This window comes from Sus scrofa, chromosome 4 (assembly GCF_000003025.6).
Source record: "Sus scrofa isolate TJ Tabasco breed Duroc chromosome 4, Sscrofa11.1, whole genome shotgun sequence".
Classification (NCBI taxonomy): Eukaryota; Metazoa; Chordata; class Mammalia; order Artiodactyla; family Suidae; genus Sus; species Sus scrofa.
Window position 1 is genome coordinate 123,059,186 of NC_010446.5, and position 26,568 is coordinate 123,085,753.

Sequence of the window (26,568 nt, forward strand, 5' to 3'; positions counted from 1 at the left end):
GCCAGGGCATGCTGGAAACAGAGAAGAAGCCCGGAGCCAAAGTGAGAGGAACTTGCCAGAGTCCGGGGCGAACCTAGGGCAGAGGGGGCAGCCCAGAGGAGAAGCTGACATTAAGAGACCAAGAAGGCGTAGAAAATATGGCCCCATTTCACAGGTGGCAAAGTCCAAGGGACAGCTAACACAGAGGAGCCGCTTAAGGGAGTGGTCTCAGTGGCCTCTGGCCGAGACTAGGAGTTGGGGTGGGATGGAGGGTTGGTGGGATGGAGGCCCGGGAGATGGAAAGCTAAATTACTAGGGACATCATCCAACAGGAGGTGGAGAAGAATGAGAGTGGCCCAGCCCCAGGAAACGGGGCAGGCAAGGGGGATGCAGAGGAAGCAGGTTTCAGCCTAACGGTGGGGCGAAGGGCAAGACCCCCTGAGCGAGCTTAAAAGCCCAAGTGAAGCAAGAGGAAGAGAGCCACAGAGGGGCAGGCAGGGGCATTCAGGGAGAATCGTTACTCCAAGACCCTGAAGCCCCTGGGTCTTCTGTTTCTGGTAAACCAGACCACTCCAGACCTCCACGGATTAGCATAGCAAGGGCTGTTGATGTTCTTCCCAAATAGAGCCTTCTCAATCTTGACATAAGGGAGTAGCTTTGGATGTCCAGGTACCAGTGACAAACAGTGGAGATGAGATCAGGGTTAGTATAGACCCAACAATGAAAGACTCAGGGAGGGGCCAGCAAGAACTCCCAAAGCTCAGTGGGACCAAAGCTGACACAGGGGAGAAAGAAATCAAGGGCTGCTGTAATGAGATGCTAATTCCGATGTGCTACTACAAAGGTTTATGAATGGGCATATTCTTTTGGAGACCAGTGTGGCAATACGTAGAAAGATCCACAAAACATGCCCACCCTTTGACCAAAAACTCCGCTTCTAGGGATCTAATCTAAGGAGACAAGGATTGAGGTGGACTTGGCTTTATGTACAAGGATGCTCGCCTCTGTGCTATTTGTACACAAGGAAAACTGGAAGCAACACAAAACATTCAAAGGTACTGGCAAAAGTAAAAAACTTTTCAAAAAATGAACTAGTAAGAGGCCACACTAAATCATGCTTTCGAAGAATCCGAAAAGGCATGGGAAAACGCTTACATTATAAAAAGCTAAGTGGAAAGAAGCAAAACCCAACCAAACAAGCAAACAGAAGTACAAAGTGGCATATATTCAGAATAATTCCAATTTTGCGAAAATATTGAAATACATTGACACAGGAAAAAAAAAGCTGAAAGAAGAGATACTAAGGGATTCGTAATCACTACCTTGAGCAGCGATATTATAGATTATTTAAAAATCCTCACCAATTTTCTAAAATGAGCTTGTACTGTTATGAACAGAAAACACAAACATATTGTATAACACCCAAGGGGAATTAGGGGATGGGGTGAAATTCACTGCATTGAGGGGTTCTGCCTCCCCTACATGACACTTCATAATTGTACCCCAAGATTATACGTGTCCAAGATGTTAGATCTTTAGAGCACTCTTATTTTGGATTGCAGATAAACCAGACACACAGCACCACAAACCTCCACCTTCCGTTACTGCAGTTTTACAGTCTGTTGAGATGGAGGTCTAGCTGGCCCAGGTGCATAACCCTGCAAAGCCAAATGAGACCCGACCTTGTTGAAACACACGCGAGGGGTTATTACCTCATTATTAATTGGGATCAGTGCTGTCATAACCCATGTGCCTTGATTTATAAGGCCTGTCAGAGCTTTTGCACCAAGAGAACTGGGAAAGGAGAAGCAGCAGAGCTGGGGGTAAGAAGGACCAGCTAAGCTAGAATAATGCGTGGTCCATGCATCCGTGTCTAACACGGGACTGGATGCTCAGGATCACCGGGCTGGCATCAAGAATTCTAACCTGGTGGAGTTGGGCAGCGGCTGTTGGGGGTCTTGCGGCTGGTTTTTTCCCATTTCAAGATTAGAGACCCATTTGCCTCAATTAATGGTGGGGGAGGGGGTAAAAAGACGGCGTCATAAGGATGTAGGATGTAAGAAAGTCAGGGAACACTCTCAACAGCTGCACAGTTGTGCTCCAAAGACCGTCCTTTAAAAACTAGAAGCTGCTTTAGACGACATTGCAGCCTGGGTTATCCTGGGGTCCTCAGGCACCCATCAGCCTGACGCCAATGCTCTGCGGTTTTTACAATGATGAAGTAAAAGTCTTTGCTTTTATTGTTTCTGCCACTTAAGTTCCAACTTGTTTTCTTCTTTTCATCTCTTGGCTTCTGCTCACTGATAGCATCTGCCCCCTCATGTCTGTTTTTCTGTGTGTGTCTTTTCAACTTCTGGCCATTCTACCAACAGCAGGGGCTCTCCAAAGGCCTCCTATTTAAACTCTCCATCATAGAAGGTCTCCTTGGTGTGGATGCGTGTCTCCTTCATCACTGAGCAGCTCTCGCTGGCCAGACTGCTTCACAGGACTCTGACAGGCCTATGGATGGGCTGGCCTTGGATGAGGCATGCAAATTTGGCTGAATCAGCTGAGGTGAGGATGCAGGAGCTGTGACTGGCTTTCCTCAGAAAAGGCAATGAGTATTTCAGGAATTGAGAGTATAAGAGATTTCCACCCGATGCAGAGAGTCCACTCAATCTGCGGCTGTCCCCAGCCCGAGGTGAGAGTAAGCCAGGGATTTGCCCTTGGAGAATTAGAAGCTGACGAAGAAGAGAAAGGGAGTCAGACACCTGTCAGATAAACAGGGTACATGTGGTGGAGAATGGGAAAAGAGCTCATGTGTTCTCCGGTACCAATGACTCACCCCAGCCATATCAGATTCCCAGCTTAGGACAGTATGACTAGCGGTGGTGGACTGGTGGAGGGATTCCCTCTCATTCCTTCTCTGGGTCAGGATTAGCTCAGAATGGAGCCCTATTGAATCAGCATACTGGATGCCTCTGTAGAAATTCCACAGATGCTTTCGCATTACATAGGGAGGGAACTTTTCCTCCCTGGAGTGTTTGTTCTTTAACTAATAGTGGGTTAGGAAATACCTCTTGAACTTTTGACTTGTGAACTCAGAATTTAAATATTCAACACAGATTCCTTTGTTGCATCCTAAAAGGGCATTACGGTATTTAATTTTTTTTCTTTATGTGAGCGTATTAGCTTCCTGTGGCTGCTATAACAAATTACTATATACTTGGATGGCTGAAAACAATAGAAATTTACTCTCTCACAGTTCTGGAGGCAAAAGTTTAAAATCAAGGCATTGGTGGGACTACGCTCCCTCTGAAGTCTCTAGAGGATAAGCCTTCTTAGCCTCCTCCAGTTTCTCATGATTTTTGTCTGAAGCCCTTGCTGGTCCTTGGCTTATAGCTGCTTTGCTCTGATTTCTACTTATCTTTATGTGGCCACCTTCCCTCTGCATAGGTCTCCATTGTTCTTCCTCTTCTTGTAAGGATTCCAGTCAGCAGACTAGATCCTCATCCAAACTATTTAGTATGATCTCATCTAAACTATTTACACCTGCAAAGACCTTATTTCCAAATAAGGTCACATTCTCAAGTTCCAGGCAGAAGTGAATTTGCTGGGGGGAGGGAGAGGGACATTATTCAACCCAATACAACATGTTAAACATTCCCCCAATCTTTGGTCAAGTTAATAATGGAAAGAAAATCCTATGCTTTTCTTTGACCCCGTTAGATGAGGTCTATTTGTTACTTGTATCTCTAGAATGGATATGGGTTATAGAGATGCCTGGGGTTATGAAACCTTTAATCTCTGACCAGCTACCTAGCATCACTATAGCTTTGCAAAGGCTCTGAGTAGACAAGACACCTGGTAAATGAACACTACTTATGACTAAGTGGGACTTTGGCTCTAAATTCCCATGGGGTCCCCATTCCTAAAGATTTAGACCGAACCACTGGACCTCTGGCCTAGAGTCCCAAATAAAGGCAAGAAAATGTCTTCTTGCAGACACAGGGTCAAGACTATAATTTTCCATAGTGACAAGAGATCCAAAAGCACGTAGGCAAATGAAAAATGGGAAGAGAAAGTTGATCTCTCCACCTTGGGAAGCAGTAGATAGAGGATAAAGGCATGGGCTTTGGAGTTAAGTATGTCATGATTTCAGATCCTGGTTTTTGCCACTGACTAGCTGGGTGATCTTGTTCAAACTTATTAGTCACTTAAGTCTTAGATTCCTCATCAGAACCATGGAGATAGAAATATCTTCCTCACAGAGCTGTTGTGGGGAGTAAATGAGATCAGCTAGGTAATGCATGCAGCACATGGGAAGTGAGCACTAGCTCTAAACATTACTAAGGGCTAGAAGAACTGGTTTAAGAAGCTCATATCATATCTCCTGCCCCACACTCATTTCTGCTGGAACTTCCTAGAGCAAGAAGGCCCTCTCATGTGAGAGGCACCCTCAGACCCTCTGTCACCAGCTACAAAAGAGAAAAGTTCTCCAAAAAGACAAATCAAAGAGCACTCTCATTTCAGCTGGAAGTTTTGACCTAGAGGTTGAAAACCAGCAGCACCTAGACCAGATCCTGCTCCCTATGAGTTTTTCTTGGCCTGGACAAAATTTTTAAAAATTGGAATTTGCTGGCTACATTAAAAAAAAAAAAAATCCAAAGATGTCCTTTAACCCCCAAATTTCTGGCCTGAAAAATCAAAAGACCAGCACTATAATACCTAAATTTTCCAATGGCTAGGGTGCCCATATATTGCATCATACAAATGGGCACACTTTGACAGTGAGAAGAGACTCTATTAATAATTATGCCTGAACAGCAGGCATTAACAGAATCTGCCTGAGGCAAATCAGGGTACGTAGTTGGTCACCTGCCCATGACCTCACTGATCTGTGCCAAGTAAGAATAAATGCCTCCCGCACAGGGTCTGACTCTCTCAGTTTGCCCCTACCTCTAGGGTTTTGAGATTTCAACTTCTCTTTTAACACTTTTGTATATTACACCTAGAAATTAGTCCTCCATCACCAGCATCGTACACCTCTGATCTGGGCTTCTATCATCTTCCTTCTCCAAGAGGGAACGAGTGTGGGGTGAGTGAGTCATGGATCAGTGCATACACTGGACTTCATTCAGGTGCTATCACAGATTCTGACAGAATTGCCAATAGCATAGTGACACCTATGTAATGTCAGTAACACTTGATCACCATTCGGTGTCTTGTTAATTCATCCTTCTCTGCATCTGTAGAGCATTTATCATTGGGCTATGCCACATGTGTCACAATAATTATCTGTAGACATTACAAGATTCTTGAAATGCATTCTGAATCATACAAGGATTGATTTGAGAGGAATATTAAACAAATTCTCTGAAGATTCTTAATTTTCAAGGAGTTCCCATTGCACGAATAGACTGTATTTTAAAAGTTTGCCAGAAAGTCTAGCATAAAGAATCCAAAGGCAAATTCCATAGAAATAATGTTGTTGCCTCCCTACCCTACACACATAAATACCCCCCAATAAAACATATGTATTATAAAATAAGTATATTATAGAATAACTAAAGATGAGTACTGGATCCGAATCTACTATCCTGGGTGTTCGTAGTTGGAACTCTTTATTCATGTAAGGAAAAGTATCTTCTAAAAATTCTTTTTTAAAAAATACTCATTCTTTAGGAATTCTGAAGCAAGGCCAGTGGTGGAAGAAGTAACTTACTGAGATTTTGAGGCCAGTTTCCTCTTCTGCCCATTTGCATTGGCAAAATGTTTATTCATACAGCATTTGTGGGAGAGGTATAACCTGTATAATAAATATTGAAGTGTTTTACAGAAGCAGACTCATGGACATAGAGGAGAGACTTGTGGTTGCCAAGGGGGAGGGGGAGGGAGTGGGATGGATGAGGAGTTTGAGGTTAGTAGATGCAAACTATTACATTTAGAATGGAAAAGCAACGAGATCCTACTGTGTAGAAGAAACTGGCACAACATCGTAGATCAACTATACTTTGATTAAAAATTTTTTTGGAATAAATATTGAAGTCTTTTATTACCTAGAATACTTGATGAATACAGAAAATGCTGCTTGTTGATCAAAGTGGATTATTTGAAAATGAGTGTGGGATAGGACTATTTAGAGCTGGTGGGTGTATTGGAAAGAGTCCTACTTGAGACAGGTGACCTCGCTTGAGTTCAATCTCTGTTGAATTTTGGGTAAATAGCTTACTCTCATTAAGATACAGCTTTCTTATCAGAAATCTGAATGAGAATGATGACAATAATTCATTTTTCACAGGCATTTTTGAAGATAAATTGAGATAATGTTGTTTTGTATACTATGAAATGCTAAAGAACCAAAAATAATAGAAAAGTAAATGAATGCTTATCAAGCTCTTATGAATAACCACGCACAGTGATGGAATTACTATTATTAGCTAGCCACCAATACTACTGGCAACTAGACTGACTTACTATTTTAAGAAGCAGTATCCTTAAAATTGCCACTCTCAAGCCTTTCTCTACTGGATACAAATGAAGACGCCAGGGCATCCTTCCACTCTGGGCAGAAACCAGTCGGCCTCCTCCCACTGAAAATACTCACAGAACACCAGGCTTGTAAACATCCTGCCTTCTGATTTTAATGATAATATTACAATGGATGTGATGCTGCATCCTGGCCTACACCCCAGAGTAGGAGTGGCATTGACTCACTGTAACTCGTGAGTATTATAAAGAAGAAATGGCCCACTTAAATGGATAATGGCAACTTTCAGCCACACTGGGACTTAATATTTCTATGGGGTAGGGGAAGGCAATGGTCTCAGGTCCAACTAGAACCCATTAATGGTTCTAATAATAGTGAATCCATTATTATTTGATTCCTAGGACCTAAATGGTATTGTCTTACGGGCTAGGTTGTTATGGCTGCCATCACAAAGTTCTACAGACTGGGGGGCTTAATAGAAATGTATTTTCTCACAATTCTGAAAGCTAAAAGTCTGAGATCATGGTTGGTTTCTTCTTTTTTTGTTTTGCTTTTTTGGTTTTTTGTCTTTTGTCCTTTTTAGGGCTGCACCCGTAGCATACGGAGGTTCCTAGGCTAGGGGTCTAATCAGAGCTATAGCTGCCGGCCTACATCACAGCCACAGCAACACCAGATCCAAGCCACATCTGCGACGTACACCACAACTCATGGCAACGCGGGATTCTGGACCCACTGAGCGAGGCCAGCGATCGAACCCAAAACCTCATGGTTCCAAGTCAGATTCGTTTCCACGGCGCCATGACGGACACTCCGGTTGGTTTCTTCTTAGGCATCATGTAGACGGCTGTCTTTTCTGTGACTTTGCATGGTCTAGACCTGGTCTCCCTGTCTTCACATGGTCTGAGAGTGTCTATGTCCTAATCTTCTCTTCTTATAAGGATTCCGGTCATACTGGATTAGAGCCTACACGAACGGCCTCATTTGGACTTAAATACCCCTCGAAAGACCCTCTCTCCAAATACAGTCACATTCTGAGGTACTGGAGGTTGGGACTTCAACATATAAATTTTGAGGGCACAAAATTCAGCCCCCAACACTTTGATAAGTCAGTGATCTGCTTTGTTCTCAAGGAAATTTCCCCGTAATCTCTATTTCCTTTACCTTTTCCTCCTCCCCACAGTCCTGCCCCACCCCACCACCAAAGCCACCTATTTACCTGCAGAACTACGAAAAGCCCCTTCCATTTTCCTTGCACTTCAATCACTGCTTCATAAATACAACATCGCCACTGGCATTGGCAGCTCCCTTACCCTGACTTGTTGATGTCCTCTGTGAAACATGTCTCTGTGGAAATACCAGTTCTCCTAAAATCCCCTGTCCCTTGACCCATGTGCTATTTTTCCAATGTTTTAGTCCCTAAGGAACTCCAAGGTTTATATCAAGACTTCTTGTCTACTAGTCCATTCATTTCCTTAGATTCTGCTTTCTTGTAAGCTTATTTTGTCTTTTTGCCATTTCTTGGGCCGCTCCCATGGCATATGGAGGTTCCCAGGCTAGGGGTCGAATCGGAGCTGTAGCCAGCGGCCTACGCCAGAGCCACAGCAACACGGGATCCGAGCCACGTCTGCAACCTACACCACAGCTCATGGCAACGCCGGATCCTTAACTCACTGAGCAAGGCCAGGGATCGAACCCTCAACCTCATGGTTCCTAGTCGGATTCGTTAACCACTGAGCCACGACAGGAACGCCTATTTTGTCTTTTAATAACTTTTCCAGAATGGAGCTGTTTTTCTTGGTTCTTAGTTATTACTCAGAAGGAAGACACTAGCAGTCAGCTTGATATTGTTCATTCTAAGAGGATTTTCTTTATCTATTCACAGGACAAATCTAAAGTGTGTTTCACCTTGCAGCCCAGTTCAGGCTAATTCCTAAGCAAGGCAACTGTCTGTCTTGATACCAGGCTAATTCCTAAGCAAGGCAACTGACTGTCTTGATACCTGTTTGCCATTCCACCTGTTCTCCACCCTGCATATACTAAGCTGATGGTTTCGGGGATGTTACATAACAGGTATTTCATCAGTTTTTTGGCTAGTAGGATATATGCTACGCTTGTGACCTATTATAGTCTAATACTATGTAGCTCCCAGGAAAATTTAACTATACCAATGAACATCCTAAACTAAGTCTGTCATCAAGCAGCATAAGTATGTCAAATCCATCAGGGGCAAAGGATATCAATGCATCAATGATAATCATTCACTCTTTTCAAGGTCTTTGACATAAAAGTTTACAGACATTTTGAAACAAATATTATAGGATTATTAAGTCATACAGTACTATTTTTTCCGGTATTTTATTCCTTCTAATTTAAGTCCTACATTTTTGACTATGGAGATAGTTTCAAAATAACATCATTTAAATCCAGGTCTATAAATGATTGGGTAACAACAGTTCTTCTAATTGTAAGAAGAATATAATGTCCTCTTGAAAGAACTTAAAGGGAGACATTGCTGAAACAGGTTTGTGTAACCAAATATTTTTCAACTTTTACAGGCAGTCCCTTCTCAATTCTCTGGCAAGTGTGCCACAGGCAGCTACCCCTATATAAATATGAAGTTAGAAAGATAAACACTCATTAAAGTCCCTAGTGGTTGCATTGTTTCTCAGGGTTCAGCAATATTTGTTCAGTGAGCAGATAAAGAAAAGATTAGCAGTGTTTCCATTGGGCTTGACTCCATCCTAAAGCCAGCCAGCCTTCTCCCTGCACAGGTTCCAGAATGCCTCAGGACAGCTTTTGACTTCAAGAGCAAACCAAGCTCCCCACTGGTTCCATGCTAAGCCACCCATTTTGGTGGGGCCATCATTTTTTTACTAACTTAATAAGTCAGATCTCCAAAATAATAGTAAGTTTGTAGAACAGGTTTTATATTTAAACATGTTAATATAGTTTAAATACTTACACACTAAACTAAGAATGATTCAGGTAGGTGCTTCCAACTAATTTCATAGCCGTATGGACATTTTAAAACCTTAATTTACCAGTTAATGTAGAAAGAGCCCTGGTCTTGGTTCTAGTCTAATTAGGCCAATGACCAACCATGTGATCTTTGGGAAAGCTGAGCTGGGTTTTTTTACTTTTTGGGTTTTTGTTTTTTTTTAATAAAATAAAGGAGAATGGAGGTGAGGAGCTTTATCATCCCTCTGACTCTGAAAATTATGATATTCTTTTGAGAAAAGTAGATCTCATCTTCCCATCTCCTGAAGGTCTTGTGAGGATCAGGTGACATGAAGTACTCCGAAGCACAGCCTGATCCACTGAATAAAATACGGAGGTGAGGGGTGGATGTGTTTGTTTTCTTATCTAGTCAGCATTTGGTGGAAGAGGGGAGAGAAAAACAAGAGCAGAAAATGTTTACCCCTCCACTTTAGAGAAGGAAGGAAATAAGATTCTAGAGTTATTTATGGTTCTTTCAGGTAAAGACGGGGTGATGTAATCACACTTGGCACGTGTTAGTATGTTGGTTACAAGCAGCTAATATAAAATCCTTGCCAAACAAAGCAGCATGGCCCTCTTAACTGATTAAAACTTTCAAAATGTTAAACTAATCTTTTTGAAAGATGAATCTAGTATTGGGGCTGCACTGTTCCTTTCTTCAAGCTATTTTGTTTATTGATTCATTCCAAGTGTTTTTTCAGGGACTGGGGTTACACTGGTGAACAAATCGGGTGGAGTCTCTTTCATCGTGGTGCTTTCCATTTCCAGACTAGTTAGAGGAAATGAAAATCATACACAAAGCCAATAACTGTACCAAGTCAGTACGGGGATGAGTGCTATGGCACTTTGCGGAATTTAAAGCCAGGTAAGGGAGACAGGGAGCATCAAAGAGGGGAACGCTCTTTCTCACGGAGCGGGCAGGGAACAGGTCAAGGATACAGAACATTGGAGGGGAGTCTGGAAGGGAGCAGAGGACCCGTCACACATACGGGGCAGGCGAGCCCGTTCCAGGCAGAGGGAACAGCAGAGGCAGGAGGGACCCTGGGGTATCCGGGAACAGCAAAAAAGACTAGAGAGACAAATGAAGAATAAGAGGAGTGATTGTTCACTATCTTTTTCTAAGAAAAGTATGATCAAATTTACATTCATCTTTTTTTTCTTTTTTGTTTTTTGTCTTTTTAGGGCCACAGCCATGGCATACGGAGGTTCCCGGGCTAGGGGTTGAATCGGAGCTACAGCTACTGGGCTACACCACAGCCACAGCAATGCCAGAACAGAGCTGCATCTGTGACCTATACCACAGCTCATGGTAATGCTGGATCCTTAACCCACCGAGCGAGGCCAGGGATCAAACCCACAATCTCATGGTTCCTAGTTCGGATTCGTTTTCGCTGCACCACAATGGGAACTCCCATCTTTCTTTTTTTCTTCTTCTTTTTTTTTCTAAGACCACACCCGAGGCATATGATAGTTCCCAGGCTAGCAGTCAAATCAGAGCTACGGCTGCCAGCTTACACCACAGCCACACCAATGCCAGATCAGAACCGCATCTGTGACCTACACCACAGCCCCAGCAACAAGGGATCCAAGCCGCATCTTCGACCTACACCACAGCCCACAACAACACCGGACCCCTGACTCACTGAGCGAAGGCAGGGATTGAACACTAGTCCTCATGGGTACTAGTCGGATTCGTTTCCACTGCACCATGATGGGAACTCCTGTACTCAACTTCTTTTGTTCTGTGCCTCAGTTTTTGATTTGTAAAATGGGGATGCTAATGGCACCTCATAGGATTGTTGTGAGGACTAAATGTCTAATTAAGTGTAAAGAATATTAAGAAAGTGTCTAGCACAGAGTAAACCAGGGAGCCTACTTATTATCACTATCATCATCATCTCTTTCTTCACAACTGTATCCATAATTTGGTTGTTTAGGCCAATAATCCTGCACCAGCTGTTAATTGTCTAGGGAGTTTCCTTACACATATTAGAACATTAGGTAGGGTCATGGTACATAGTGATTCAAATACAGAGGTTTGTGTCATCAAGTGTCTTACAGAGAGCTTAAAATAACACAAACAAATTGGGGCTTAAAATTTAATCCCTTAATCTAGACAGAAAATGAGCATGATATCATATCTATGGACTCACTTGAGTTTTTCTTTATTTTTTTTCCAGCCAGTCTTACTCAGGTCCCTCTCCTCTTGAAAACACAGAATTCTTGGATGTTTGCAATGTCTTTCACATTCATTTCCAGCATGTGGTCTGAATTGATTCCTTGTTTCTCAATTACAACCATCATGGAATCAAGATTAATAACCTGCTTGGTGAGTTTTGTCCACCTCGGAATCTGGAGCCTTTGTACTCATTGTGGCCCGTCGGGCTCGCCATGGTTCTTTTTAAGCGCTCCAGCAGGGAGGGTCAAAGGCAGCCTCAGTGGCTGGGAACCTGGCTGCCTTTGGGCCACCCTGCCCACTTCCATGATCCCTCTCCCTCTCCCAGGCATTTAGCCATGGTTGGAGAGAGTCAGAGAGCAGACTGAAAGTTCATTGATATAACCCCTGTGCTTAGAACGATGCCTGGCACAATGGAGATACTCAATAAATATTTGCGGAAGGAATAAAAATAGGGTAGGTCTGGTGGATAAGGTTGTGTTCTCCTGAACAGGCCGTCTTTGAAGCGTGACTGACCAGGAGAGCACCTGTCCACTGCACTCCCCTTCAGGGCTGGGCGCCCACCTCCAGCACTCACACGGAACATCCACCTTCATTATCAGCCTCTTCATCTCTGGGCACAGGGTATCTGGGACCATCTTTGCTCTAGGCATGTGGTTTTCATGCCCATTGTACTCAGTTTCACTAGTTATTATTCCTGGGCCTCCAGGAATAAAAAGTACATCCTGGATGTTTATTCCATCAACATTCTTCCAGAAAATATTTAGTAGGGGCCCTGTCTGTACTGGACATGGACTTAGGTAACATAACATTGTAGACCTCCACAATCTAATTCATATAAATAAACACCGGTATTTGTATAAAATAAAAGACAGCACGAGAATCATAAGTGCCACAAGAATAGGGTTCTATGTACCTTATAATGTTAAACAGGATGACTGATTTTCAGAGAGAAGAACAGGAAGGCTTTAGCGCAGAGGCTGTATTCTATCATGAAAAGAATGATGCTCATTTCAACAGGCAGAGTAGTTATGTATTATTAATAAATGCTGTAATTATAAAATAGCAATACTATACCATCTGTCATGTATGTTTCATTATCAATCCAGCATCCAATTATGCTTCTTATTTTTGTTTATCTCTAGTTCTTCATCCTCCAAATCTGTGACCATGAGCCACTTTAGGAAACATTTATACCCAAATGTCCCTCGACAGATGATTGGATTAGGAAGATGTGGTATGTATACACAATGGAATACTACTCAGCCATAAAAAAGAATGACATAATGCCATTTGCAGCGACATGGATAGAACTAGAGACTCTCATACTGAATGAAGTAAGTCAGAAAGACAAAGACAAATACCATATGATATCACTTATAACTGGAATCTAATATACAGCACAAATGAACATTTCCACAGAAAAGAAAATCATGGACTTGGAGAATAGACTTGTGGCTGCCCGGGAGTGGGAGGGATCGGGAGCTTGGGGTTAACGGATGTTGCTCTTGGAATGGATTTACAATGAGATCCTGCTGTGTAGCATTGAGAACCATGTCTAGATACTTACATCCCAACAGAACAGTGGGAGGGAAAAGTATGTATACATGTATGTGTAACTTGATCCCCATGCTGTACAGGGGGAGGAAAAAAAAGAAATATTTATAGATAAAAATCAAGTTGACTTAGAAGGGCAAGTGCTGGGACCCTACTACAGGATTTGGATTCCTTCTTTTCTTTACCAAATACTTGAGCCACCTGTCCCAGATAACAGATTTTTGATGTTTATTCTTTCTCAATTAATACTTGTATTTATTTCATTACAAAAATGAGTCATTTTTTGTGAGAATGTTTTCAAATATATTTCCAACTAATGAAGGGTAGTGGAGAATATGGCAGGTATTTAATATATTTTTTTAAGAGATTTAAGAGGAGGAGGAAACTGAAGAACTTTTCCAGATTCCCTTTCCATAATTTTACTTACTTATTCAGCTAATATTCACAGAGTGCCTGGTATGTCTCAGCAAAGGTGACAGGAAGAGTAATCTTGGTAGCATTAATTGTTACTACTATATACTACTCAATGAAACACCAATTTTTCATCATGATGTGTGATCCAAATCTAGATCAATGTTTAAATTTTGGTTGTTCACTTTTCCTACAGTGCTGATGAGTCCTATTAGTAAAGGAGCATTTAGTGGTAAGAACCAAGTAGCGGCGTCAGGGGGAGCATGCATTCGACTAGTATTTATTGAGCATCCCCCCACGAACCAGTATCTGTCCATAACAGTTGTTTTGAGTACTTTAAATTTTCTGAAAATGACATTCGAAGACAGAAAAAAGAGTGGCAGTTTTCACAGTTACACAGAAAATGTATTTTTATCCCTAAAGGGAGAATTAAGGTGCGGGAAGGGGTAGGACTAAACAAGTTGAAGACCAAATTCCTGATTGGAAGGAATTCAGTGTCCACCTGAGAAACGTCCACTTAAACAACAAGGACCTGCCTCCTACTGGAGGGTGCAAAAGGTGACTTAGCGCCGAGGTTCGCTCCGCCCGTGCTGCCAAACGCCGCGCGGGGCGGAAACACCTCCGGCCGCGCGCCGGCCAGCCTGCGGGCTGGGGCTCAGCTGACAGCCCTCCGCCCGAGCGCGGGAGCCCGCAGCCGCCCCCACCTGCGGCCGCCGCCGAGCCCCGCCCCCTGCGCGCGCGGGCCAATGGGCTGGGCCGCGGGGGGCGGGCCGCGGCCCGGCGGGAGGCGCGAGGCCGGGGGCGGGGCGGCGGGGGCCGGCGCGGTCGTGGCGGTGGCGGCAGGGGCGGCGGCGGCGGCTGCGGCTCGGCCGGGCGTCCGCGGGCCGTGGGGGATGGGGGCGACGAGCTCCAGCCGGCGGCGGCGGTGGCGGCGGCCGTGAGTGTCGGGCGGGCGTCGGCGCCCGGGACGCGGGATGGAGCGCCGCGGTGAGTGTGGGGCGGCGGCGCTCGGTCCGGCCGTGGCGGCCGGGGCCGGGGGCTGGGGTCACCCGCAGCGGCCACCGGCGAGTTGCCGTCGAGTGTCCGGGCGGCCAGACGGCGGCCCGGAGCGGAGGCGACTGCGGGCTGCACGGGTGACCGGCGGCGGCGGTCCGGGTTGATGTTGCCGGGACGCCTGCTCCAACGCGGCAAGGCGCCCGCGGGACGCCGCAAGAACCGAGGAGCCGGGAGTGCAGGAGCGGGCGTTGCAGGGACCCGCGGACCCCTTTGGGCGCCCCTACGCCCGGGAGAGGCTCGCGGGGCGGACCTTCCTCCCTTTCCAGATCCCCCGAGCGTCCCGCAGCCCCTCTGTGTCTTTTCTAACCACACGCCCTCACCCGCCTGCAAGGGGACTTCAGGGGCTTCTTTCCTCCCCCCGCCCCCTCGGCGGGGTTTCTTTCACCGGGTATTTCTGTTCACCTTCCTTACTTGGGATCTCTTTGGAAGTTTGGTGCCTTTTTCCGAAGTTTCAGTCTGACAAATCCAAGGGCCGAGGTGAAATAACAGGCATCTCGCTTTCCCTATCGAGCTTATCACAGTTCGCCTCGCCTAGGCCCGGCTATTAATTAATTAATTTTTGGAGAGTACACACACACACTCCCGCCAGGTCCCAGGGCAAGCCCTGTGCTTTGCAGAATAGAAATTGGCAGGCGGGGGGTTGCAGCTACTACGCAGGTAGCATATCCCTGTTTGTTTCCCAGGCTGTCCCAGGTCCCCACGATCCAACCTCGGCTGGAGAGGTCCGGCCTTCCTTTGGCCAGAACAAGTAGCCAGGGGCTTTCCTTGTCTTTGAGGCCCGCTGACATGTCTGGGGTCTGTCTCACTGCTTTTTCGTCACCTCCCCTCTTTAGAGACGAGGGTCAGGTTTGTTTACCATCCCGCCCCCCCAACCCCCCCGGTTGGTTTGGTTGGTTCTGTTTTTGTTTTGTCTTTTTGGATCTTTGACATCCTCTATCCTTAGGAGGTGAAAGTTCCAAGACCGAGGTGGAGGCTACCAAAGAACTTTTTGTTCCACATTTACCTTTTTCTTTCCTCTTCTTTTTTTGGGAATTAGCTTCGCCCCCTCCTCCTCCAGTTTGAGGGACAGTTTCCTGTTCAAAAAAAAAAAAAAGAATTCATAATTAAATATGGAAGTGAATATTTTAGACCGAGTAAAGAAATCACAACAAATTGTGAGTTTTGGAGATTTAAATCCCTTTGCTCAGAGATTTCTTTAGGCAGTTTGCCAGGAATGCATACTTCGAAACGCTTCCTGATTGTAGGAACTGAGTGAGGGAACCCGCACGCTTAAGCTTCAGTAGCTTTACGGTACAACTAGCTTTTTTTTCCTCTTAATTCTGAGAAAAGCTTTAAGAGTGAATTTGAAGGGAGGTAAGATAGGCCTGGGTAGAAAATGTTTCAGTCCTCATATTTGGCAGGAAATAAAACTCTGGCTGCAATGAAGAAAGCACTGTTCAGCAAATCTATAGTAGCTGGTTATTCCTGCTCTGCCCACCTCCCTAAAATAGAACATCCACCTAAATTATCAGGCCTTCACTTCCCAGCTGTAAAAGCCCTTGACCTAGGAATGTGGATTTCTATGACCACTGCTGTTGGTTCCAGTGGTTAGTATTATGTTAAACAAAGCTCATGTCCAGAAGGTACCCTGGAGAGATTTTCTTTCCTGTACCATTGGTGGTTCATTCAGCATTTGCTCAGAAAATTTAGTGTGATCCCACTCTATGTTGGACGAGGTTTTGTGGAACCTTTCAGTCTACTGGGTAGAAGTTGACCATTCTGAATAAGTAGTGCCTGAGGCGTAATATCTTGAGTTACCTAAGACATGTTGAATGTCCTAGGGAGGGTAAAGGAATCATTTATTTTAAATGGAGGGAATGTAAAAAAGGCTTCTTGGATGAAGTAATGTTTTGTGTGAAATTGAAGTTAATTAAGAGAATGATTAAATGATTAAATGATGAGAATGATTCTGCACAGAAGGCAGAAGGGTCCTAGGCAGAATTGCTGGTTATCTCTAATGCATAGAAGGATGTCACTGATCAGCTTCCATGATTCTGCTTTGAAGGCTATTTTGTTTTTAATTGTCCACCGTACCTCCATTCTGATGGCCCACAAACAGAAAGACACATTCATGTGTAAGGCAAAGAAAGGTTAGAAACACATTTTGATATGATGAGGATTTTTGTGGAGGGTTTGCCCTTTGTCTTTATCACTATTCTAAGCAAAAAAGCCACTTGATACTGCCTCCCTAGGATAAGATTTTTTCCTTTTCTTAGAAAATGCTTCAGTATTTGTCACTGAGAAAGTTTTCAAATATCATAGCCTTCCTTTCTGAAGAAGATGGAAAATATTTCAAGAAGTATTAAAGGAGGAATAAAGTTGAATTTGAGAGTTTATTCAAACAGAACCTCCTACGGTTTTGCTTTTAATTTAATAATTATTGAGCACTAAAATGATAACAGATTTTTATACACTATGAGTGGGTTTTGACAATTGTATACACTCATGTAATCACCATAATCAAGATGCAGAATGTTCTCACTACTCCAAAAAGTTCTCTCATGCTCATTTGGACACCCCCCCCCCGCCCCCCCACCTCCCACACTACAACCTGTTACTAAAGATTAGGTTCATCTTTTCTAGAATTTCACGTAAAAGGAACCATACAGCATATATTCTTTTGTGCCTGATTTGCATTTTGCATAATGTTTTTGAGATTGACCCACGGTTTTTGCTATTTCATGGATATTTATTGTTAAGTAGTATTCCATTGTACGGCTATATCACAATTTGTTTATCCTTTTATCTGTTGGTGGACATTTGGGTTGTCTCCAGTTTTTGACTGTCATGAAAAAAGTTGCTGTGTACATTTGTGTGCAAGTTTTGGATGAAGGTATTTTTCATTTGGGGTAGGTATATAAGAGAGTAGAATTGCTTGGTTGTGCAGTAAATATATGTTCAGCTGTATAACAAATCACCAGGCTGTTTTTCAAAGTGGTTGTGTACCTTGTGTAGCAGCAACTTGTGACTTTTAGTTGCTCTACATTCTTCCTACTCCCAAACTTGCTATTTCAGTCCAGCCAAAATTGAGATTTCTAGTAGATATTTAGTGTTATCTCATTGTGGCTTAAATTTGTGTTTCTGTGATTCTGAGCACTATCTCATGTGCTTATTGCCCAGTTGTGTATCTTCTTTTTTGAACCGTCTGTTCAGATCTTTTACTTATTAATTTATTGTGTTTGTTTCATTATTGAGTTGTAAGAGTTCTTGAAGAAATTTGAATACAAGTCCTTTGTCAAATATTTTCTCCCAATTTGTTGGCTTAACAGTTTTCTTTCAAAGAGCAGAAGTTTTAAATTTTGGTGAAGTCCAGTTTACCATTTTTTTTTTAATGGTTCTTGCTTTTTATGTCTGAAAAATTGTTTCCTAGATCTTTCCCTGTGTTTTCTTTCAGAATAGGAATCCTCAAACATATTCTTAAAGTACCATATCGTAAATATTTTAGGCTTACAGGCTGTAGCATTCCACCCTGCAGTTCTGTTGTTGTAGGACAGAAGCAGTTACTGACAATACGTAAACAATTGGGCATGGCTGTGTTCCCCCCAGATTTTCGTTTATGAAAACAAGCAGCTGCCTCCTCCCACTTCAGAGTTGAAAAGACTGATCGTTTTAGATAATATATTTAGATTTATGATATATGTTGAGTTAGTTTTAGGGTATGCTGTGAATTAAGGATCAAGGATCTCTTTTTTTTTTTTTTTCTCATACGGATATCAAGTTATTTCAGCACCATTTATTGAAAAGACTGCCTTTCCCCCTATTGAATTACTTTATCACCTCCTGAAAAATCAACTGATTATATATGTAGGTCTATTTCTCGACTCTATTCTGTTCTGTTGATCTGCTTCTCTTTTTATACCACTGTCACACTATCTTGACAACTGTAGCTCTATGGTAAATCTTAAATTAGGCAGTGTGAATCTTCCAACTTTGTTCTTTTTCCAAACTTTCTAGCTGTTCAGACCTTTTACATATTTTTATACATTTAGATTCACCCTGTCAATTTCTATAGAAAAGCTTGGAGGGATTTTGTTTGGGATTGCTTAAAAATGTAGATCAGTTTGCAGTAAATTAAAATCTTAACAGTATTGTCTTCCAATCCATGAACATGGTATACTTATCAGTTTATTCAGTTCTTTTAATTTTTTTTGCACTAGTGTTTTATAGTTGTACATTCAGGATCTTGCACATATTTTGTTAAATTTATTCCTAAAAATATCCTTTTTGATGTTATTATAAATGGCATTAGTTTCTAAAATGCTACTGTCCAATTGTTTGTTGCTAGTATACAGAAATAACATTGATTATAGTATATTGACCTTGTATTCTGTGGCCTTGCTATATTCATTTATTAGTTGTAGTAGCTTATTTATAGATACCTTAGGATTTTTGAGGTATACAAACATGTCATCATGGAATAAAGTGTTTCACTTCTTCCTTTTCAATCTGAATGTGTTTTATTTCTTTCTTTTGTTCTACTGTACTCGCTAAGTCTTCAGTAACAATATGGATCTTGCTTTTAAGGGGAAAAATTATCTATCATTATTGACTATGATGTTAGCTGTAGATTTTTTTGTTGATGCCTTTTATCAGGCTGAAGAAATTCTTTTCTAGTCCTGCTTTGCTGACTGCTATAATCATGAAAGTTTGCAGAATTTTGTCAGATGCTTTTTCTTCATTTATTAAGATGATCACATGGTTTTTCTCTATTGAATATTAAACTAAGCTTGATTCTTGGGACAAAACCTTCCCCATCCTAACATATTATTCTTTCTATAAATTGTTGGGTTCAACTTCCTAATACTGTGTTGAGAAATATAGTCTGTAGTTGTCTTGTAATATCTTTGTCTGGTTTTGGTATCAGGATAATATTGACCTCATAAAATGAGTTGGGAAGTGTTCCTGCCACCTCTATTTTCTGAGAGTTTTTGTAGGACTATTTTATTTGGTTCAGTAGATTTCATTAGTGAGGCCATTGGGGTCTGCAGTTTTCTTTGTGAAACATTTTAAACTATAAATCCAATTTCTTTAATACATATAAGGCTATTCATATTTTCTACTTCTTGCCTTAGATTTGGCTATTTGTGTCTCTCAAGAAAGTTTTCCATTTCATCTGAGTTGTTGAATTTTTTAGGCATAGTTGTTTATAATCTTCCCTTGCGTCCCTTTTAATGTCTGTAGGGTCTGTACTGATGTTCCTTCTTTCATACATAATATTAGTAATTTGTGTTTTTTCTCTTTACTTTTTGATCAGTTCAGTGAGATATTTATCTAGTTAATTGATCTTTTCAAAGAACCAACTTTTCATTTTTCCGTTATCTGTTTTCTATATCACTGATTCTTTTTTTCACTTTTAAAGTTTTATTCAAGTATAGTTGACTTACAATATTGTGATAATTTCTGCTGTACAACAGTGATTCAGTTATGCATATACACACATCCATTCTTTTTTCAGATTCTTTTCCCATATAGATTATCACAAAATATTGGTTAGAATTGTCCCAAAATTCAACAGATACTATACTGCAGGTCTCTGTTGGCCAGTCATTTCATATACCACAGTGTGCATATGCCAAAGCCAAACTCCCAGTCCATCTCTCCCCCCACCTGTCCCCTTTGGTAACCATAAGTTTGTTTTCATAGTTTGTGAGTCTGTTTCTGTATCACTGATTTCTATTCTCATCATCATTTCCTGCCTTTTACTTACTTTGTGTTTGGTTTGCTCTGCTTTCTACCTTCTTAAAGTGACAGTTTAAATTATTGATTTTAGACCCTCCTTTTTCAGTAAATCATCTAAAACTGTATATTTCTCTTACTACTGCTTTTACTGTATAAGTTACACATTTTGAAATATTCTGTTTTCATTTTTATTTAGTTCAAAATATTTTCCAATTTGCCTTGTGAAAATTTGACCCATGGATTATTTAAAAGTATATTTTATAATTTCCAAATATTTGGGGATTTCCCAATTATCTTACTGATATTTATGCCAAATTTAACTTTGTTTGGATCAGAGAACAGACACTGTATGATTTCACTTCTCTCAGATTTGTTGGGACTTGTTTTATGGTCCTGTATATGGTCTATCTTAGTAAATATTTTATGAATATTTAAAAAGAATGTATAGTCTGTCATTGAGTAGAATTTTCTGTAATGTCTATGAGGTCAAGTTAGTCAATAGTATTGTTCAAATTTTCTACATCCTTACAGATTTTTGGGGGGTTTTCTTGTTGTTTTGTTTTGTTTTTATGGCACACCTGTGGCATATGGAAGTTCCTGGGCCACAGTTTGAATTGAATCCTAGCCACAGTTGCAACCTATGCCACAGCTGTGGCAATGCTGTATCTTTAACCCACTGCACTGGGCTGGGGATTGGACCTGAACCCCTGCAACAACTCAAGCCGCTGCAGTCAGATTCTTTACCCACTGTGCCACAGCGGTGATGCCAAGATCTTTTGTTATTTATTCTATTGATTAACGAGAAAAAAAATATTGAAATCTTAACTATTTTGGGGATTTGTATATTTTTCCTTACATTTCTTTCAGGTTTACCTCATATATTCTGCAGCTCTATTTTTAGGTGTATACACTTTTAAGATCATGTCTTTATGATGAAATTTCCCAGGCAAGGGATTGAACTCCCACCATAACAGCAACCCAAACTATTGCAGTGCAAAATGCCATATCCTAAACCTGCTGCACCACAGGGAACCTGAATTGACTCTTTTATAGTTTTGAAATACCACTCTTTATTCTTGGTAAAACTCCTTATTTGATATAATAGAGCTACTTTTGCTTTCTTGTGATTAGTATTTGTGTGGTATATCTCTTTGTGTTGTTTCACTTTTGGTCTGTGTCTCTATTTCAGGTCTGCTTCTTACAGGCAGTATGTAGTTGTCTTTTATATCCAGTTTAAGACCCCCCTCCCCTTTTTATAGGGGTATTTAGAGTATTTATATTTAATATAGTTATTGATATGATTAGTTTTAAATCTCCTCTTGCTGTTTGTCTTTATTTTTTCTCATCTGTTCTTTTCTTTTTCTCCTTGTCCTGCCTTCTTTTGGATTGATTAAATTTTTGAAATTCCATTTATGTCCACAATTGGCTTATTAACTGTACCTCTGAAGATTTTACCATATGTTTTAAACTTATCATAGAATACCTTCAAATAACATTATTCTATTTCACAGAACCTTACTTTAGTTTCCCTCCTCCCTTACTTTTCGCTGTTTTGATACATTTTACTTCCATATATGTTGTAAATGCCACACATGTTGTTACTGCTTCTGTTTTAAATATCATTTTTTTAACAAAGAAATGTATCAAATGAAGCTTGTTTTGAAGCTTCAATGGGGTGAATCTAGAATATATTTTATTAGGGCTGGGTTTGATGCACTACTAACACATGCCCTTCTGGGATCTCTCCTTGAGTGTTCAGCAGGTCTCTCTACTCTGGCTGATGCAAACTCAGATACCTCCCCGCCCTGTGGGAGCTCTGGGAATTTTTCAGCTAAAGCTTCCTGGAAGTTCTTTGCCCATCCTTGTAGGGGTGCAGCTTATACATATACAGCTTTGTATTCAGCAAGAAAGTTAAGGAATTGCCTGTGCAGATTTCTGGAGACGGTCCTCTGCCTACCTTCTTCCTCTCTGGTACTTTCTCCTACAGAGTCCAGCTGTCTTCCTGCCAGCTGCCCCAGCCCCCCTGAAGTTTGATTCCATTTTCCTCAGCAAGAGTACCATGCTCTCTTTGGCTTCCCCTGTTGATGCCTAGATGCCTTGATGCCTAGATGCCTAGATGGTCTAGAGTGGTGCCAGGCAGACAGCAGGGGTGACTATAGGAATACCTCATTGATTTGTGATCCCATCTCTTCAGGATCATGGTCCTGTGCTGTTTGTACTCCAATGGTTGAAAACAATACAGTGGAAGGGCAAGTCTGGTCTTTTTTTTTTTTTTTTTTTTTTTTGGTATTTCTTTGGGCCGCTCCCGCGGCACGTGGAGATTCCCAGGCTAGGGGTCGAATCGGAGCTGCAGCCACCGGCTTACGCCAGAGCCACAGCAACGCGGGATCCGAGCCACGTCTGCAACCTACACCACAGCTCACGGCAACGCCGGATCCTCAACCCACTGAGCAAGGGCAAGGACCGAACCTGCAACCTCATGGTTCCTAGTCGGATTCGTTAACCACTGCGCCACGACGGGAACTCCTGGTCTTATTTATTCCTGCACTTGACTATATTTAAGGCTTTTTTTTTTTTTTTTAATCCAGAGATTTTCTTTCCATCATTTTCCCTGAAATTTATTGAAGAAACTGTTGTTTGCTCTTCAAAATGACCCACAGTCTAGAGTTTGGTGAGTGAGTGCGTTCTGTGATGTAATTTAACATGTTCCTTTGTCTTCTGTTGCTTATACAGTGGTAATTGGATCTAGACCAGAGTTTCTCAGCCTGACACTGCTGACCCTTTGGGGCTGGGTGATTCTTGGTTAGGGGTGGAGGCTGGAGGGTTGGTGGTGCTCTCTTATGCGAGCGGGATGTTGAGCAGCATCCCTGGCCTCTACTTACTAGATGTCGGGGCAACTCTCTCCCCAGTTGTGACAACCAAAAATGCATTCAGACATTTAGAACCAGGTTCCGTTATGAAACATAAGCTACCGAAACTACAGAATCAACTTCAGGAATACGAAGATACTTTCCTAGCAAAAATAGCAATAATGACTTATGTTAACACTGAAGAGAACACATGAAAAAGATTTTAACAGTATGCAAGTTGAGGCTTCACAGAATGACAGAAGAGCAACATTTCAGAGGATGTGAATTTCTGTTTTAGGAGGGAAAAATACTAGAGAATAATAATGTGAAATGGTAAAAACACAAGTAGTTTCAATTATATTGATTCTACAGATATTTTTCATGCAATTTCTTGAATATTTTAAGATGTTGGACTTCTACAATAGATATAGAGACGGTTTTAATTTTTCTTTTTAAAAAATCCTTTACAATTCCATTTTAATTCAAGAATTTTGGACTTCCAAAAAGTTGCAATAGTGTACTTTTCATACTTGAAACTTACTTGTGTGATATAAAAGTTCTTTAAACAAAATCCAAGTTGGGGGAAATTAATAAAATAACTCTTTTAATTTAAAAGTGAACGACCATTTTTGCTAATGTTTCCACATATCATGTTCCTCCTTACTAAGGAAAAAGAATGGAAAATATGACAAATAATATATGTTTTAGAAAGATTTAAGAGGAGTGGGATTGAGAGACTTCTCAAAATTTCCTTTAGTTAACTGTACTTGTAATGGTCTCATCTTCATTGAAGAACCACTTTTTTTTTTTTTTTTTTTTTTTTTTTTTGTCTTTTTGTCTTTTTGCCTTTTCTAGGGCTGCTCCAGCGGCATATGGAGGTTCCCAGGCTAGGGGTCGAATTGGAGCTGTAGCTACCGGGCTACGCCAGAGCCACAGCAACATGGGATCCAAGCCGCGTCTGCGACCCACACCGCAGCTCACAGCAACGCCAGATCCTTTAACCCACTGAGCAAGGCCAGGGACCAAACCCGCAACCTCATGGTTCCTAGTCAGATTCGTTAACCACTGCGCCATGACAGGAACTCCTGAAGAACCACTCTTTGTTGCTTCTGTGCACAGTAGTTGGTTATTTTGAGATGGTTTAGAGGTAGGTCTGGTGGGAAGGATCTTGAAATTAACCTGGAGCAGATCCAAGGGGGCAGACTTTCCTCCCTTGGGCTCCTGGAGGGGTGCCCTGCCTCTACCTTCCATGACCTTCAGAATCCTCTCCTGTCTCCCCCATGGGTGTCCTTGAGTTTAGTCATCAGTGGTTTCCATGGTGAGCGTCCATGTTGTACCATTCTCCTCCAGGAGGATTCGAAGAATGGAACGTTTGGTTGCTAGATGTCCCCAGCATTTCTAGTGCTTTTGATTTTGGCAAATTATGTTCAAAGTTTAATGGGTGAGTTTTAAAAAATTAGCCTGCAAAATGATAGTAGAGCCCAGGTAATCAGGGAGCCTGGGGTTCCCATAGTTATCTTCTCCAGGTCACAACCTGAGGGCCTAATTGGGATCACCTGCCAGAATTGTTTGGGTGAGAGAGGCGTCCCTCTCCACTTTCTCCGTCAGTGAGTATCCTTTCTCTTATCTTCCCCGTTCTGGCTCCATCTTAATTTCTTTTCTCGGCTTCCACCACATTGCTGCATCTTCCTAGGCCTCCTCTCCCTCTTTCTTTCCTCTCCACAGTTGTTGCTCACCCTCTCACATTTCTCTTCCACAGCTTTTTCCTCTCTGCTCCCTTCTCTCTGTCACACCACTTCTGCTCCACGCACCCTTTCTCTCCATGTAAGACATTGTCAGTCAGCTCTAATAAGGAGCACAATCTTCTTTATTAAGGAAATGGTGATAATGGAATAAGATAATAGAATATAATGAATATTTAATGTATTTTGGCCTTGCCTGTGGCATGTGGAAGTTCTCAGGCCAGGGTTGAACCTGCACCAGCTCGGCCACGAGAGCCAGAGCAGTGACAACACCTAACCCTTTATCTGCTGAGCCATAAAGGAACTCCTACTTAATATATTTTAAAATAGATACAAGAGGGTTTTAAGATTGAGTGACTTCCTTATCTTTTCCCCCAAAACCAAACTTAAGATTTAATCAGGGTTGTGATGCTCCAGCCCCCTTTTGGCCCAGGACCCCTGACCTCTCCTTGGTCTGTTTCAGTTCAGGGCATCAGTTTTCAAGGTGAGAGTCCATGGTGCCTTGTTCTTTTTAAGTCTGGTTAGAAGAGTTTGGTTTTGAGATTTCCTGAGTATCTGTGGTGTGTCCTTGGTAGTGTTGTGTTTGGGGTTTGAAGGGGTCCGTTGGTATAAGTTGAATCTGAAAAATCCAGTATGGAGCTAAAGTAACCAAGAAACTGAGCACTTTCTTATTTATCTTTTCCAAGTAGCACCTGAAGGGCCCCGTTTGCTTTATTTCCTTCACATTGTTTTTACTCTAAGAGTCGAAGACACGAGCGATGTTCCTCTTCTCTTTGCTAAGGGGTATGTCCTCCCTCTCTCACTACCTCACTTACTGGCTCCATCGCGCTTGCTTTTGCTGCCTCTCTCAGTGGCAGGGGGTCGCGCCTTTCTCAGTTCCTCCTTCCGCCTGCACCTGTTCCTGCCTGCCTTGGGTTCGCCGCCCTCCCGGGTCTGCAGCCCAGTTCCCGGCGTCCTCACACTCGCCGGTCCTCGGCTGCTGGCCTCTCCCACGCGGGACCGGCTCTCTCTCCGCCTCCGCCCGCCCCTCCCCCCACGCGCCCGCCTTTCCTCCATCGGTTCTTCCCGAACGTTCTAGCCCTGAGACCCTGACCTGGCTCGGCCGGTGAGCAGTGGCCCACGGAAGTCTCCGTGCCGGCGGCCCCTGCTGCTGTCTTCAATTATTCCACCTTTCTCAGACGCTTTTCTCATTCTGAGCGAGTTTACGGCGAGTGCAGGTGAACAGAGCTCTAAGTGCACCGAGGGCAGGGTAGTTGGCTGGTTTCGAGGTAAAGTTTGTACTTCGGAAAAGGAGCCAGGCGGGGGTTACGCGTTGCCTCTACGGCTCTTGTTTTTGTGGAAGGAGTTGGGGCGGGGGGAGCAAAGTGGTCAAAGAAGTACCTCGTGAGAAATGTAGATCGTTCCTCCAAGAAACTCCCAGGTGCCACTCTAGTCCTCAGGTGACTTAGCGCCGAGGTTCGCTCCGCCCGTGCTGCCAAACGCCGCGCGGGGCGGAAACACCTCCGGCCGCGCGCCGGCCAGCCTGCGGGCTGGGGCTCAGCTGACAGCCCTCCGCCCGAGCGCGGGAGCCCGCAGCCGCCCCCACCTGCGGCCGCCGCCGAGCCCCGCCCCCTG

The 26,568-nt window shown here is 42.7% G+C and overlaps 1 protein-coding gene and 1 long non-coding RNA gene across 3 annotated transcripts in view; one reads left to right on the forward strand and one right to left on the reverse strand.

Moving 5' to 3' along the window:
* LOC102161380 lies at window positions 1,185-26,557 on the reverse strand. 2 transcript variants are annotated; one of them, XR_303244.3, is made up of 4 exons: window positions 26,335-26,557; window positions 15,649-15,718; window positions 5,684-5,767; window positions 1,185-2,699 (listed from the first exon to the last, which is right to left on the reverse strand). It is a non-coding gene; the product is annotated as an uncharacterized LOC102161380 (long non-coding RNA). The 2 variants fall into 2 exon arrangements; XR_002343604.1 differs by lacking the exon at window positions 5,684-5,767.
* Window positions 22,952-26,568, forward strand: part of ARHGAP29 (Rho GTPase activating protein 29) — a 76,139-nt gene continuing 72,522 nt past the window's right edge. The window contains exon 1 of the mRNA XM_013997364.2: window positions 22,952-23,034. The gene's annotated coding sequence lies outside the window, so the exon portion shown is untranslated. The remainder of the gene's footprint in view (window positions 23,035-26,568) is intronic.